This window comes from Macaca mulatta, chromosome 10 (genome assembly GCF_049350105.2).
Source record: "Macaca mulatta isolate MMU2019108-1 chromosome 10, T2T-MMU8v2.0, whole genome shotgun sequence".
NCBI lineage: Eukaryota > Metazoa > Chordata > Mammalia > Primates > Cercopithecidae > Macaca > Macaca mulatta.
In genome coordinates this window covers 74,287,446-74,303,982 of record NC_133415.1, presented here as the reverse complement: position 1 = coordinate 74,303,982, position 16,537 = coordinate 74,287,446, and the positions used below count along the sequence as shown (strand labels likewise).

General features: G+C 39.3%; 1 protein-coding gene across 1 annotated transcript in view; it reads right to left on the bottom strand.

The window, feature by feature from the left end:
- PAK5 (p21 (RAC1) activated kinase 5) overlaps nucleotides 1-16,537 on the bottom strand; it is a 301,563-nt gene that overhangs the window by 157,004 nt on the left and 128,022 nt on the right. The window contains 1 exon segment of the mRNA NM_001260987.1: nucleotides 12,668-12,817. The gene's annotated coding sequence lies outside the window, so the exon portion shown is untranslated.

The window sequence follows — 16,537 nt, the reverse complement described above, 5'->3', positions numbered from 1 at the left end:
ATGGAATAAAATGCCAAATTTCCCATGAAGCTTATTGTAATGAGATATAACTTAATTTTAAAACACAGAGACATAACAACTGGAAGTTAACAAAACCATTTTTTGAATTTTCCCTATCTTTCCTGCATTATAAATAAGCAAGTGAAGCACTTTATAGATTCTGAGTTATTTCCATGTTTTCCATTTTGAGTAGTGATGTTTGAATAATGCAGGGATATAGGACACTTTGAATAAGGAACAAATCCTTAAAGAATGGTCACAACACCCTCCTCTGCATCCCCCGTACTACAACCAGATCTCTGGCTGCTGTCTTTCGTGCCCTATCAGCTGCGATAAGCCACCACTATTTACACGTGTGTTTGAAATACACAGTCCTGGTTGTAATATCAGAGGTCTTTCTAGCTTAAGGGCTCAGTGTATGTTTCCCCTTCTTCAGTTACTTCTTTGGTTTTTACTGTAGACTCTCCTCGTCTCACTTTCTGCCCTAGAGAGCAGGTGCCAAATAAAATAGGCTGGGAGCTTCTTTTAGGTACTTTCCAATTGCTTCCTTTCAAGGCTGCACTTACTAGTCCCCGGGGTATGAGAAACCATCTGTATGGAAACACCAATTCCTAGTAGTAGAGAAATAGCCTTGGGTGTGTATTTTCTTCCCCTTAGTCTATTCCTTTTGAAACTTGAAAAAAAAATATTAAGCTTGTGAGTGAAAAGAGAAGGGTTATTTTGCTTCTTCTTCTTCTTCTTCTTCTTCTTCTTCTTCTTCTTCTTCTTCTTCTTCTTCTTCTTCTTCTTCTTTTTTTTTAATGTGCAGAGACTAGGATGCTCTGGGGAAGATGTGAAATCAACATATACATAAGTAACACTCCACAAAGAGCCACTCCTTCAAGCTTGGTAGGAATAAAAAAAAAACTGTACATCTCTATGATAGATAAAAAAACTTATATTTCACAAATAGGGAACCTGGAGGACTTGGGAAAAAAGTGAAATATCATGTCACATGGGGAATCAGAGTGCCTTCCCCTGTATATGCGTGCATTGTGATGGAGACGTCTCAGTTGGTGAAGGATTGGAAGGGTGGACCTTCAAGCACCCAGTCCCCTCATGCCTATGGCAAACAGGGATACTTGAGAACCTCCTTCAAATTACTAAGCAGTTACCCCTGAGCAGCAAAAGGAGACAGCTAACTCAACATATCAAACTAGTTTTTTGAGTTCTAACACCAAAGATTAATTTTGCCCGTTTTTGAGCTCCGTATAAATGGAATCACACATAATACATTTTTGGGGGGTCCAGCCTCTTTTGCTCAACGTAATGTCTGTGATTCATCCATGTTGTTGTGTGTATCAACAGCATGTTCTGCCAGGCACAGTGGCTCACAGCTGTAATCCTAGCACTTTGGGAGGCTGAGGTGGGAGGACTGCTTGAGCTCAGGAGTTTGAGACCAGCCTGGACAACATAGTGAGAACTTGTCTCTACAAAAATAAAAGAATTAGCTGGGCGTGGTGGAAAGCACCTGTGGTCCCAGATACTAAGGAGCCTGAGATGAGGGGATTGCTTGAGCCTGGAAGGTTGAGGCTGCAGTGAGCTGTGACTGTGCCACTGCACTCCAGCCTGGGTGACAGAGTGAGACTCTGTCTCAAAACAAAAGTGTGTTATTATTACTGTACCGCATTCCACTGAATGAATAAACCAAGATTTATTTCTCATTCTTCTGTTGTTGAACTTCTAGCTTGTTTCCAGTTTTGTATTACTTTGAATAGATCCATTATGCACTAGTTTTCCTTGGGCATACACTTAGGGGGGCTATTGCTGGATCATAGTATAGGCCTACATGTAGTTTTAGATGATAAAGTATCCACTAGGCTGTTCAGTTATACCAGGGAGAAGAAAATCCCAAGCAATAAAACCAGCAATCAAAAGCAAAAATACCTTAAGACAAAAAAGTCATTTTCCTTGACACAAAATAATCCAATTGCCAGTGTAGATAGGATTTACATTTTGAAACTCATCCATCTCAAGCTACATGCTGCATATTTGAACTTGTCTGCAGGCTAGATTCAGCACATAGGGTGCCCCAAACATGTTTTTTTCCCCCAGAAAATCAGGTCATTTGTTGTTTGCCTATTTTTGTTTTTTAATAAACCAATGTCTAAAAATTAGGAGGTTTTATATTAGAAAACTCTAGCTTTCAAGCTTCCAGTTTCCTTTAAAAAAACAGAATATCTGGCCCACATTCCCATAGAGCAATTACAGATTGGAGATAGGTAGGAGCCATTGCATTTACACAGGCCTACGTTTCCCTCTTTGCAAACTTCTCACCCCCTGCCAGTTTTCCCTTACACTGTGCGGTCTCCATAGGCATGAGAACCCTGCTCTACCCTTTGACCAGTTAATCAAAGTCATTCACATTTCTCTCTATATATAAAATATAGAGACTTGGCAGTTCCGAAGATGAAAGTGTTCTGAACAGTTAAAAATTTGTCTTTGTGCATGTCAAACTTTGAAATGTGTGAAAATCTTCCTGAAATGTACCACTTACTATCATGTTTCTAAAAAATGACTAAATAAGAGGGACAGCTCAGTACATGTTGAATGTGTGTGTTCCATAAATAAGGAATGTGTGGAGAGGGGACCAGCTGAGTTTGCCTCTGACTAGAGAAACGTCACTCAGGATCTAGGCCTACAGGCCCAGTCTTCTGATCCATACCTGTTAACCATGTGAAAAAGATACTGAACAAGGGATAAGAATACCCCTCTGATTCATTCAATTAAAGACTTCCTGGACCAAACTCAATGCCGTTATAATTGGTGCACTGGGCAATTGCTAATTGCTCTAAGTCATTTTCAGGCAAGTAGAGAGACAAAGTTACTTCATTTTTGGTAGTATGCAGTCTAGGTAATTTAAAGGATCCCTATGCTAAAATGCAAATATATCCTGGATACATTTATAAAATGATCAATTCTGATGGCCTGGCATGGTAGGTCATATCTGTAATCCCAACACTTTGGGAGGCTGAGGCAGGACGATCACTTAAGTCCAGGAGTTCCAGAGCAGCCAGTGCAACACAGCAAGACCTCATCTTTACTAAAAATATAAAAAAATTAGTCAGGTGTGGTGACCTGCACCTGTAGTCACAGACACTTGGGAAGTTGAGATAGGAGGACTGCTTGAGCCCAGGAGCTTGAGGCTGCTGTAAGCTATGATTGTTTCACTGCACTCCAGCCTGCACAACAGAGAGAGACCCTGTCTCAAAAAAAAATTTTAAAGAAGTAATACATTATGCTAGGCTCAGTAGTTAGTAAATGAAATATTTGAGCTTCCTTCCACCTTTGCTCACAAAAATAAATGTTAGAGAAATAATACCAGAGAAACGATTTAGGAATTAAACTAAAGAAAATGACTGGGTAGCTCTAAAGGAATATGACGAAAACAACACTGCTGTAAAGACAAAGCCTAGGCCCTGGGCAATGGAAAGCAGAGCAGCCAAGCCTGAGAGTCAGCCCCTCCCTAGCGTGGAATCCCGGAAGACAGCCAATATTCCTGACTCCTAGAGAACACAAAGAAATACTCTCCATGGGGAAACGTGGAGAGTATTGGTCACCCAGAGCCCCAGGTGACCAAATAACAATCAACCGACTATACATCATGTATTAGAATTCGCAGGTAGATATGCAATAACGATGTGTAAAATGTACAAAAAATTTAAAATGGAATAAACATGAAACATGAACACGAGCTGACTGCCACGGTTCCTTTGCCATCTCTGAACCGACTTAGATGTGGAAACCTGGAAAGGGTCCATGAAATTCCATAGTTTATAACCCTTCAGTTGTTTTCCCATTATCCAAACTGCAGATCTATTAGCTGCCCAATTATTTTGTCCCAAAGATTTCCAGGATCTCTTAGCCACTGTTAGATTCCTGTGGCTCAAGGCACCCTGACTGCTACTTCAATTTTGCTACGCATTATAAGTAGTTAAGGCCACCTTAACTCTTAATAGTAAGCACCACTACTTAGCCTCTGTTGTTCTGGGCCCCATCATCCGAGCAATATTAGGAAGATCAACTCCTGGACAGCTTCTTCAAATGTCAACCCCAGCCCATAGATGGCAGCCTTTTCAGACCAGCTTCTCAAATGCGTCAGCACTCCTCTTCAGGATCCCTTACTGTCTTTGTGAAGGGAGTGTCCTCTGGGTCTTCTTCGTTAGAAATAGTCAAGTGATAGATTTGAAGATTGTACCTAAAACCTTTTTAACATGCATTCTAACGTCCGTCCTCTCTGAGCTATCGGACACTTTATTGAGACTGTTAAAGAACTTGTGGCATTTCCTCATTTGCTATTGGCCATCAGAACATACAGAATTTGAAGAACCATCCCAGAAAACTATTGGGATCAGCTCCAAGTGTCCTTGACAAACAACTGAAACTTGACTTATGAGTGAGTGCCTCTATATCAATGAACACCCTCTGATCTAGCATTATACTCTATGGTAAACGCACCTGATAACAATCACTTAAGCATATCCTAAGAACGACCCTGTATGGTGCACCTGAATGCAGCTGGGAATTCTGAGCTAGGGAATCCAGGAGTGGATTAATAACCCAGAGAGCTATTCCTTTCCTATGAGGAACATCTGGGTCCCATCCTGTCCTGTGGAATGTGGGCTGTACAGGGGTTTGAGGCCCTGTGTGTGGGGTTAAAAGGTTTCCAGGTAGAGGTTATTAGGGGGGGGGGGGGCTAAGTGAACATGCTATATAAACTGCATGCTTTTTGCAAGTGGTTGTGGTTCTCTTGTCCAGCTCACCACCACTGGACTCTTTCCCCTGTATGTAAGCCCTTCATGAGACCCCATGTCGTGTTTACTGGCTCTGGGTCTCTTCTTCTGCCTCTTGAACCTGGTGCCATCCCCACTGAAGTCAATAGGAGTTCAGCACAACATATATACTCCTCTCCACTCTAATACACTCAAGGTCCAGTCCGGGTGGGTTTCAAGGTACTTCAGTTGTTCAGTGGGTAGGCTATTTCCCCCTGGAGGTGGCTGGTACTTCTCCGCTGAGTCTACACTCTAGTTATCAGCATGGAAACAATGAGCAGTGGCAGAGAAAGATCTTAAGGCATGCAAGAACGATTTCATAAGGCACCTGCTTCAGGTGAGATTCCTACACAACTGTTGGGCAAGGAAAGCTGTTCTTCTCTGTCAGAAAAAGAAGGATGACTCCTGTCTTCCAGGGTGGTTTAAGGGAACTTAGGGGTTTAAGGTCCTCAATCTCATCCATCCAAATGAACTCATCCCACGTCTCCTTATTCCGATCATGGCCCTGAGTTTGAAATAGGAGATTTTACAAAGCTGTGTATCCTGTCTCCTTGGCAGCCCTACCAGCCTTATAGTCAGATCCTGGGCCTGGGTTACATCACAGTCTGCCCTGCAGTGACCAGAGATTAGTCTCCTTTAAAGTAGCCATAGATGCCCTCTGGCTTTCAGAGCATGCCTTAAGTAGGCAATGAACCATCCTCAGCTTAACATTTTCTTTCTTCAGGTCAAAAGTAGCCATCTACTTCACAATCTGCATAATTATCAGTGCTTTAATAGCCACTGTGTGTTGCAGCTACTAGGTCTCCTAACACCTGACCTCCCACTTAAGCCATATCCCAATTTACTACAGATGAGAGTTTAAGTAATTTTAATGCTGCTGCCTGCTAGGGTTTATTTTCATCTCAATTTACAACTAAATATATGATCCCTATTGCTTTCAGACACGTCAGTAATCAAATTCCAAAGTCCTACCAGTAGGGCATCTTGTCTGTAACTACTTGTTTTAATTCAGTTTCCCTAGGACACTGAACCTGAGACATGCATTAAGTGCTGAGGTTTTAATTGGAATATGCAATCCAAAGGTGGGAAAGAGAAGAGATAGGAAATGAAGCAGGGAAGGGTGAGCAGCAAGACAAAGTGAGACGTTACTGCTGTGACCACCGCATTACCATGAAGAAATAGAGCCAGTGGTTCAGCAATGCATCTGCTATGTGACATGCGACACTTCTAAACATGCTGGACAGAGACATGCTGTACTTGAGAAAGAGTTCATCAGAGAGAGAAATGGAAACGGAATTTACCTGCTTGGCTACCTTCTCTTTCCCACAGGAGCAAGATGCTCTCAACCAGGTACAATCTTGCCCCTAGGGAAACATTTGGCAAGAGGTAGTTTTATGTCTAGAGGCATTTTTTATTTTCACTACTTGGGGGTGCTATTGGCACCTAGTGGGTAAAGGCCAAGGGTGCTGCTAAATGTGCTGCAAGGCACAGGACAGTATCCCATGAGAATTACGCAGTCCAAAATGCCATCACTGCTGCCGTTGAGAGACCCTAATCTAAGTGCTGGAAAAATCAAGAAAATCTGAAGAGATAAATTAGATGTGTCTAATTTAAAAAAAAACAAAACAAAACAAGAAAAGATGAAAGATATGGAAGGCATTTCACAGAAGAGAACACACACAGGGAAAACTAAACACGAAAAGATGCCGAACCTCATTAGTTACCAGGGAAAATCAAATCACAGCAAGATTCCATTTCACCCTCAATTGATTGGCAAAAATTAAGATATCAAGAACACTAGGCATGAAGAGAATGGTGTTCAAAGGGAATAGTCATATACCACTTGTTGGGAGTGTAAATTGCTACCAATTCTGTGGGAAAGAGTTTAATATGTATTATGTTGTAAAATTGATCATATGTGTATTTAAGGTGACCACTTATACCATTTTGATTGAGACTGTCCTAGTTTTAGCACCAAAAGTCTTACATCCTGGAAAACTCCTCAGTTCCAGGCAAACCGAGATGGTTGGTTACCTACACATCTTACATCCTAGGAATCCACTTCTACATATACTTCCCTGAAACACTCTTGCTCAGGCACCAGGAGAGATACAAAAATGATCATAGTACCATTTTTCATAATAGCAGATAATGGAAACAACAGAAATATCAATCTATAAAAGAACAGAAAAATAGACTGTGATATATTAACACAATGTAGTATTACTTAGCTGTGAAAATGAACTACGAAATTTCTATTCTGCCTCTGAGGAGCTTGAGATGCTAATGTTAGCCTGTTATGCTTCACAGTAAAATCTGCTGCACCTGGTGACTTGGGCGAGCTCCACACTTGCAACGCAGACCCAGGAGTACAATGAAAGTGGCTTTGGAAAACTGTAGAATAGAGCTGCTATTCAATTTACACAACTCAGTCTTAGAGTGGAGAAATCCATGAATTGAAAATTACCAGCTCACACACATACCCCAATGGAAACACACACATGCACAAATCTCTATATAAATATATCTCTGACATCAACAGTCTTCACAGAGACTTGGCCTTATGAGAATCTAGAGCCTTGGAATTTGCTTGTGACCATAAGCCAAACTCTTCATTAGTTTTCACAAAAACCTACTCACTATGCTTAACATGCTTATAAAAGTTGTCTCATAGAAAGAGTTTCTATCATGCAACCTGCATCATCACAATAGCTCCGTGAAGCCTCGAACACAGTCAAATGCTGAAAAGTTATTTCCTTCAGGCCTGCTTTCAACCACATTATTTTCTTCAATCACTTATAAAGGTATTTCCTCCCTCCTCTTTTCTTGTTGAAATAAATACACATTCTACAAACCCCTTTTTTTTGAGACAGGGTGTGTTGCTCTGTCTCACAGGCTGGAGTGCACTGGTGCAATCTTGGCTCACTGAAACCTCTGCCTCTCAGGTTCAAGTGATCCTCCCACCTCAGTCTCCCCAGTAGCTGGAACTACAGGTGCACGCCACCCTGCCCAGCTAATTTTTTTTTTTTTTTTTTTTTTTAAGATGGGGTTTCGCCATGTTGTCCAGGCTGATCTTGAACTCTTGAGCTCAAGTCATCCACCTGCCTCAGCCTCCCAAAGTGCTGGGATTACAGGTATGAGCCACCAAGCCCAACCTACAAATTTTTTTCTAAGATATAATCTTAACAATTTTGGTAACCCTATTACCACAATAGTCTGTACAATCAACCATTCATTCATCCATTGACCTAACTTTGTTCATCTTCCCATTTGCCTGTCACTTTTTCATAAACATATTATTCTGTCTGCAAGTTAACTTTTATTTTCCTGAATTCTGGTACATTTTACAGATTTCTTGTCTTTAATCCTCCTCTCTCTCCCTCACCATTAGATGCCTTAATTCCCAAGTAACCTGACAGCATTATGGAACACTATGTTCCCGTGTCTTTAAATACAAACTATCCTGCTTCCTTTCCTTCCCTTTCTGTTCCTTTCCCTTTCGTTCCCTTCCCTTCCCTTTCCTTCCCTTCCCTTCCCTTCCCTTCCCTTCCCTTCCCTTCCCTTCCCTTCCCTTCTCTTCCCGCCCCGCCCCGCCCCGCCCCGCCTCACCCCGCCCCGCCCCGCCTCACCCCGCCCCGCCCCGCCTCGCCTCGCCTCCCCTCGCCTTGCCTTTCCTTTCCTCTTTTCTTTTGAGACAGGGTCTTGCTCTGTTGTCTAGGCTGGAGTGCAGTGGTACGATCACAGCTTACTTCCTAGGCCCAAGTGATCCTCCCACCTCAGCCTCCCACCTCTCTGCTGGGATCACAGGCAGTGCCACCATGCTCAGCTAATTTACTTTATTTTTTTTGTAGAGATAGGGTCTATATTGCCCATGCTGGTCTCAAACTCCTGGGCTCAAGTGATCCTTCTACCTCAGCCTCTTAAAGTGCTGGGATTATAGGCATGAGCCATGGTGCCCAGCCCCTTCTTGCTTTAAATTCTCTTCCTATCTTATTTGGCTAGGGAATGCCTACTTACTCTGTAATCTTTTATCCAGATATTTTCTTCCTGGTAGATCGTTTGCAGTCTAGTTCTTCCCCTTCCTTTATCAATGTCCTTTTGCAATGTGACTTTGAACCTCTAACCAGGAGGTAGAGTCTATTTCCACATCCCTTAAATCTGAGCTGGCCTGTGAATTTCTTTGGTCTATATGTTGTAGAAGTGATTGTTCTGAGGCCAGGCCTTGAGCAGCCTTGCACACTTATACTTATTCTCTTGAATGAGTGATCCACATGGCTCAGTTGCCATTGAATAACTCTTGGTTAGCCTGCTGGAGAAGTGACTTTCCCTAGCCACATCCAGTCAATCACCAGACATGGGAGTAAAGCATCTGAGACTATTCAGCCCCAGCCAACGTGTCAGCAGACTACAGAGCAAACCTAGCTAAGATCAGCCAAGCTTAGTCCAAGTCAGTAGAAGTCCCCAGCTCACCCACAGGCTCATGATCAATAACACATGCTTATTATTTTAAGTCACTGAGTTATAGGGCTATTTGTTATACAGCAACAAGTGATACTCTCTTTCTTGATCATGTTCAATAGCTACAACATACTTCTAGTACAGCTCTTATAATACTATAGTTTTTTTGTTTTTTTTTTTTTTTTTGTCTTTCTCTTCCATAAACACAGAACTCCTTGGGAACAAGGACAATTTTTGTTTTGTATCTCAGAATCTAAATAGTGCCTGCTGACTTTTTAATAGATGAATGTCAGAAAAATATCAATGATTAATTAGTTAATTAAGGATTATAATGTTGTCTAAGCCAAGGGACTCTTTAGGAGGCAGACAAACCCAGGTTTGAATCCCAAACTTCAAATGTTACTTCAGACAATTTGGTTAACCTTGATAAGCCTTGTGTGGTCATCTCTAAATTAAAGACTGGAATAATATACATCCTGCAAGACTGTGATATTATATAGATATATAATCATGCATAAATATCTCCACCTGACACAGAGTGGATATCCAACAGATAAGAATTAAATGATAAAATGCATGTAAAGCATTTAATATAGGACTTGGCTTCTAGTTGCTCAATAAATGATAGCTCTATTCATATGATCATGATCATCACCATCATCTTTGTTGTCACTTCTTCTAGCAGAAACTGTAGGTGCTCTGTTCTCACCTCATTGGCAGTTATTATTGTTGTGCAAGTTGACCTGATGGTGACTTTCAATAGCAAACATCTGGGACTCTGCCTGAGGGCTTCCTCTGGCTGCTAGAGTTTTCTTGGTCTACACGTATGGTAAGTTACAAATACCAGGGAGTTAACACTCCATACCTCCACCTAAGGGAGCAGCCCTTAGTTGAGATAGATGGGAGAAGATAGCTAAATACCCTAATTTCCATGCCTTTGGTTGGGATAAATCCAAGTTATGTTCTGTGCTGTATCCCAAAGTTATCTAATGTGATTATACCCCTCTTGATCACAGAAATGATAAGGCATCTTTTTTGTCTTCCTTTTTTCCTCTGTCTCACATCTGCACTACCCTACAAATGTATGCTGGCATCACCTCCGATTAAACACCACTCCATTTTTTTTTGTTTCACTCTCTGCTTCTGAACAAATCAACCTAAGGCACCATTACTCTTTCTAGTTTATGTTAGTCTTGTTGCTTCAGAATCCAATCATTTCTTAAGGAACTTTGACTTCCATTCGAAAGGCCTAGCCTCTTAATGATCTCTCCAGCTAATCAAAGATATTTATCTAGTCCAGTGGATGACAAGACTAATCACAGAATGGGGTATGTCATATTTAGGTCTTCTGTTTTCATCCTGGCTCAATTCTCTAAGTATATGAGAAAAGGGTTAACTTGTGCACCGTGGGTAGCTCTTTGCAGATCTTGATGGGCACCTGGAAACATGGTATTGATTTTGGCCAAGTCAGAGGTGAAATGTACTAGCTAGTGATGTATAAGGTGCTGTGAAAAGTCTAAAACCCCACCAGCATCCTGTACCAGTTTGTCTATGCTGTTTATCAAAACTGTACTGATTGATGGTTTGCACCTGTTTACTTGTTAACAAAGCTTGCGTTTAGCTACCTGAGCTGTGTGGTACAAAATACCCCTCAGTAAGCTTGAGCCTTGGCTCTCCTATGAACTTGTAGGGTCTCACGAGACTTTTTAATTATCCAGCACTGTTTAATTGCTGCATTGGGGTTGTTTTCTAATGACCAAAATCTTTACAGAAGGATCTGGGGTGGAGGAAGGAAGAATTCCTGCACCATACAAGTTTAGAACCATTTCAGACAGTTATGAATATTGGAAAGCAAGTTGCACTTTGCTGAGATCTTAAAATACTGTTCAGTTGAGCTATCAAGAATAACTCTTCTGAGCACAGACTTTAGGGTTGTCCACCCTCCAACAGTAGCTGTTGGCTTCTTGCAAATTTGGACCTACAAGGTCATAGCATACATTTCTTTTCCTCCCTTCCCTCCCCTATGGACATTGCACAATGGTTACATAATCCAAGATGTGAAACCCTCACTGCACAGAGGATACGTTTCTCTGGTAACCATTGCTTAAATCCATATATTCTCATCTTTTTAAAGCACCAATTTGAAGTTGGATTTTAATTTTCCCTTCAACATTGCATCTATGAATAACCCAGTATGAAAGTTTTAATCTTGAAGTTATGCTTGACTGACCTAAGCCACTAGTCCTCAAAAAACTCTTGTTTCTCATCTAGAAGGACACCCTTCCCACAGGCTGCCTCTCAGTGTCTTGAGCAACAATGTTCTTAGAAGTCAGGAGCCATCCAGGAAGCAGGAGAAGAGCTACAAACGCATCTGGAATGCTCAAGTCTCTGAGTGTTACAAGATAACCCACCTACAATATGAGATTTCAGGGCAGAATTTTCTTTATTTTCACAATTTGACATCAACACCCTCTAAGTTTCAGAAGCAGGCCACAGACATATACATCATAAACAGTTCTTTGAAATAGTGGAATAAATTATAATCTGACTATTGTGTATTAAAACACCAATAGACAGCATACCCTGCATATGGAAATTAGAATTATATTTGGAGATTCATAAGGAGCTTGGGTGGTCATCTATGCCCAAATATCTTTCAAATTCATCCATCTCCATTGCCACATCCCTAAGCCAAGTCAGCAGTATCTTTTATGTGGGTAAGAGCACCCTGTTTTCAGCTCCTGCAACCCCATTCATACTAGTTGGCTATAATAAAGAAGAATGGCCTTTAAAAAATATAAATTCTTTCATTCACCTGCTAATGACTCTCCAATAACTTCCATCTTTATTAAAATAAAACGAAGACACTTTCCCACATCTAAACAGCTCTCAAGCTTCATCTCGTACATCCTGCTTCTCCAAAGCCCCTCTCTTAAAGTGATATTGGCCTGGTTTCCAAACCTTGAATATATCCACATGGATCCTGGTTCGTGACACATGGAAGGTATGATCTTCAAACCCTACTCAGCTGGATTTTTTCTGTCACTCAGTGCTCAGCTCAAATTCTCTAAGTGTTCTGCTCTGACAGTCAAACTAAAGTAGTCCCTCATCCCTTATCTCATTAACCTGCTTGTCGTGTTCATAAACATTATCAATGGTTGTCAGTTTCCTTTTCATTTATTTACTTACCCTTTCCACTGAAATCACTGGAATGTCAGTTTCTGCAAGGTCATAAGCTTGCCCTTTTAGTTTCCAGTGCCTACAATAGTTTGCAGGCCTATAGTAGTCACCCAGAGAATATTGTTGAATCAATACATGCATGTTTCCGTGTTTTTAGTACTGTTTAATTTAAAATACATTTTAAAAGGACAAAACCATAAGGTAATTTATTCCCCTACCTTTATATGATGGCTGTGGATGAATTAAAGACTCCAGAGGAGTGTGGCTATTTCTATTCTGCAGCTTTTCGTTGGTGCTTGTCAGTCTTCTTCATTTTTTCTCAGTGTTCATTTTGGCAAGAGGTGGAAGCATTTCACCACAATGTATTTCTGTAACAATATAGTACCAAAATTACTCAGAACCCCACTAACATTATGCTGTGCTTAAAAATAAACAAAACATATAGCCACATTTACTTTACATTCTCCCACATGCAGTGCATTCTTTTTTACTGTTTCTGTCATTTTCTCAGGCATGCAGCTACAGATCTGTGTATTATTACCTGGATACCTTAGGGAGGATTAGACTCCTCTTAGTACCTTGGCTGCATCTGTACCACAGCATTTTCTCCACTATGAATAATTATTCTATCACAAATCCATCTCTCCAATAGATGGCGAACCTTGTTTGCTCCCTGAATCTCTGGGGCCTAGCCCACAAACTGGTAATCATACATTTTCAATACAGTCAATTCTTGATATTTGCAGTAGTTATGATTATGAAGTCACCACAAACACTAAGTTAGCAAATACTGAAGCATTGTTCCTAGGAGAAATAGAGGGTTAGGTTTCTGCAAGTCTCTGGCTCCAATATTTTTGTCAAATAATCAATACATAACTCTGTTTTATGTGTGTCAGTGTGTATACATATTGTTGATTTATTAAGATGGAACTCACAATCAACAGCACTGTAGCTCATGCCTCAACAAAGATTTTCTAACACATGTGTTTTCTCCATAAGGCACGTGACAGCCTATTGTGCTTAGGAACATGAGACAGCATGTCAAACCCACACTATGGGGCCATTTCAAACCATGGAATCACCAACATTAAGCACAAAAATGTAAAAGCTATGAGAAGGTAAATCTGTAAATATGAAATCACAAATAATGAGAATCAACTATATACATATTGGCTGAATCACAGTTATATGAGGATTATACAAATTCCCAACCTTGTTTATGGTTCAGCATACCCCTGCCATTTAAATGAGTAAATAATAAATATTATAGTTAGGGTAGAAAGGGACTACATACAGATTTTACATTCTTCATGAAAGACCCAGGAACCGAAAGCAAATATTATTTCTTATATTCTCTGTTGTCCTATTAAAAACACAAATTCCAGCAATCCTAACAAAATATTAATAACATTAATTGCAGAAATAGAAAAAGGAATCCTAAAATTCATGCATAAACACAAAAGACTCCAAATAACTAAAGCAATCCTGAGCATAAAGAATAAAACTGGAGGCATTCAAGTACTTGATTTCAGATTATACTACAAAGTTACAGTAACCAAACCAACATGGTACTGGCATGAAAACAGACAAGCCAATGAATAGAACAGAATAAAAGTCACGGAAATAAATCCACACACTTACAGGCAACTAATTTTGACAAAGGCTCCAAGAACATACATTGGGGAAAGGACAGTCTCTTTAATAAACGATGCTAGGAAAACTGGATATACATATACAGAAAAGTGAAACTAGACCCTTCTCTCTCACTATATGCAAAAATCAACTTAAAATTGATTAAAGACTTAAATGTAAAACCTAAACTATGAAACTACTGGAAGAAAACATTGAAGAAACATTACAAGACATTGGTCTAGGCAAAGATTTTTGGGGTAAGACCTCAAAAGAACAGGCAACAAAAACAAAAGTAGACAAATGGGATTACATCAAGCTAAAAAACTTCTGAACAGCAAAGGAAACAATTGACAAAGTGAAGAGACAATCTACAGTATGGGAGAAAATATTTGCAAACCATCCAAATAATAATAATCCAATTAAAAATGGACAAAAGACCCAAATAGACATTTCTCAAAAGAAGACATACAAATGTCCAACAGGTGTTTGAAAAAATGCTCAACATCACTAATCATCAGGGAAATGCAAATCAAAACCACAATGAGATATTATCTCAATCCAGTTAGAATGGCTATTATCAAAAAGAAAAAAAAGTAACAAATGCTGGCAAGGATGCAGAGAGAGGGAAATACTTGTATGTTGTTGGTGGGAATGTAAAGTAATACAGCCATTATGGAAAACGGCATGGAGGTTTCTCAAAAAACTAAAAATAGAACTACCATACAATCCAACAATCTCACTGCTGAGTATATATCAAAAGAAAGAAAATCAATGTATTGAATAGATATCTCCACATCCATGTTTATTTCAGTGCTATTCATAATAGCCAAGATATGGAATCAACCTAAGTTTCCATCACTGAAAGAATGGATAAAGAAAATATGGTATATGTATACATTTAAATACTATTCAACCATAAAAAGAAATTAATTTCTGTCATTGGCAGCAATATGGATGGAACTGCAGGTTATTACATTAAGTGAAACAAGCCAGGCAAAGAAAATGTTCTCACTCACACATGGGAGCTAAAAAAATGTAGACCTCATGGAGGTAGATGGTAGAATTATGACTTTCAGAGACTGGAAAGGAAAGTAGGGAGCAAGAGAAATGAGAAGAATTTGATTAAAGAGTATAAAAATACAGTTAGATAGAAGGGATAAGTTCTAATACTTGGGAGTGCCGTAGGAAAATTACAGTTAACAGTAATTTACTGTATATTTCAAAATAACTAGAAGAGAAGAATTGTAATGTTCCCAATACAAAGAAAAGATAAATGTTTGAGGTGATGGATATTTCAATTACCTTGAGTTTATTTTCACATTGTATACATATATCAAAACATCACATATATCCCCAAAATATGTACAATTATGACATATCTATAAAAAATGAAATTCCAGAGCCCAGGTATTTTCTTCTGCATGATATTAATTATTGCTCCTCCAATTTTCAGACAAGTTCAAAGAAAATTTCCCTGAAAATAATTATAGGTTAATAGTTTGCCTTGTCCGTTATAGGTCAACCTAAACAGCTTTTATTTCATTATATACACCAGTTAACTGCAAGTACAGAAGGTTCATACTTAGTTCCTTGTATTTTCTGTAAAAATGCAAGTACTCTGTGAGAGGTACAATGGAGGGATCACACTTTACATGTCTATTTTCCAGTGCATTTGAAAAATGTTTAAGGCCCCCTTAGAAATATTTTCCAATTTAGTTTACTTCTTAGTATTTTAAAATAATTACCTTTAACATTGAGTTACTTGTACTTCATAGAAAGTAATTTGTTGCTAAAATTATCTTCTCAAAAACATGCTCTGTGTTTTAAACTATTATCGCTAGGATCTGTAGGGCTTAGTAAAAAGCAATGCCTTACACAGGCAACGAGAAATTCTAGAAGGATGGTTCACACAGCTGCTTTTAAATTAATTCAAAATAGGCTAAAATACAAGTAGACGTAATTTCTTTTCTGTATCTTTCGATACCCCATTCAAATAGTTTAGAGTATCAGCAGACAAGTCACCTTGTCAAGGAATGCAATTTTAAAATTGATATAATCGTGTGGGTCTACTGCATAATGATAAGATAATTCAACATATTTGACAGAAGTAATACTTTGATCCAGAAAAATAAAACTAAATGCATTTTGTAAATTTCTGTATTTTGTTAGTATCATTATATTACATTTTCTATATAACCATTTTGAGTTTATTTTCTAAGAATTCGTACTACTTTTAATTTTCTATTTACACTACAAATAGCCAAATTAATCAAAGAAATATTAGATATCATAAAATTACGTTAAGACATTCTCAAATCATCACTAAAACTCTCCTCTCATATTTCTTCCTCTTAAAACATGCCATTAAGAAGCCCTTACCCATATACCTCTGCTAAAGCCATATTACCATTACTGACTTAAAAAGTAATCTGGGGTCTGGGTGTGGTGGCTCACCC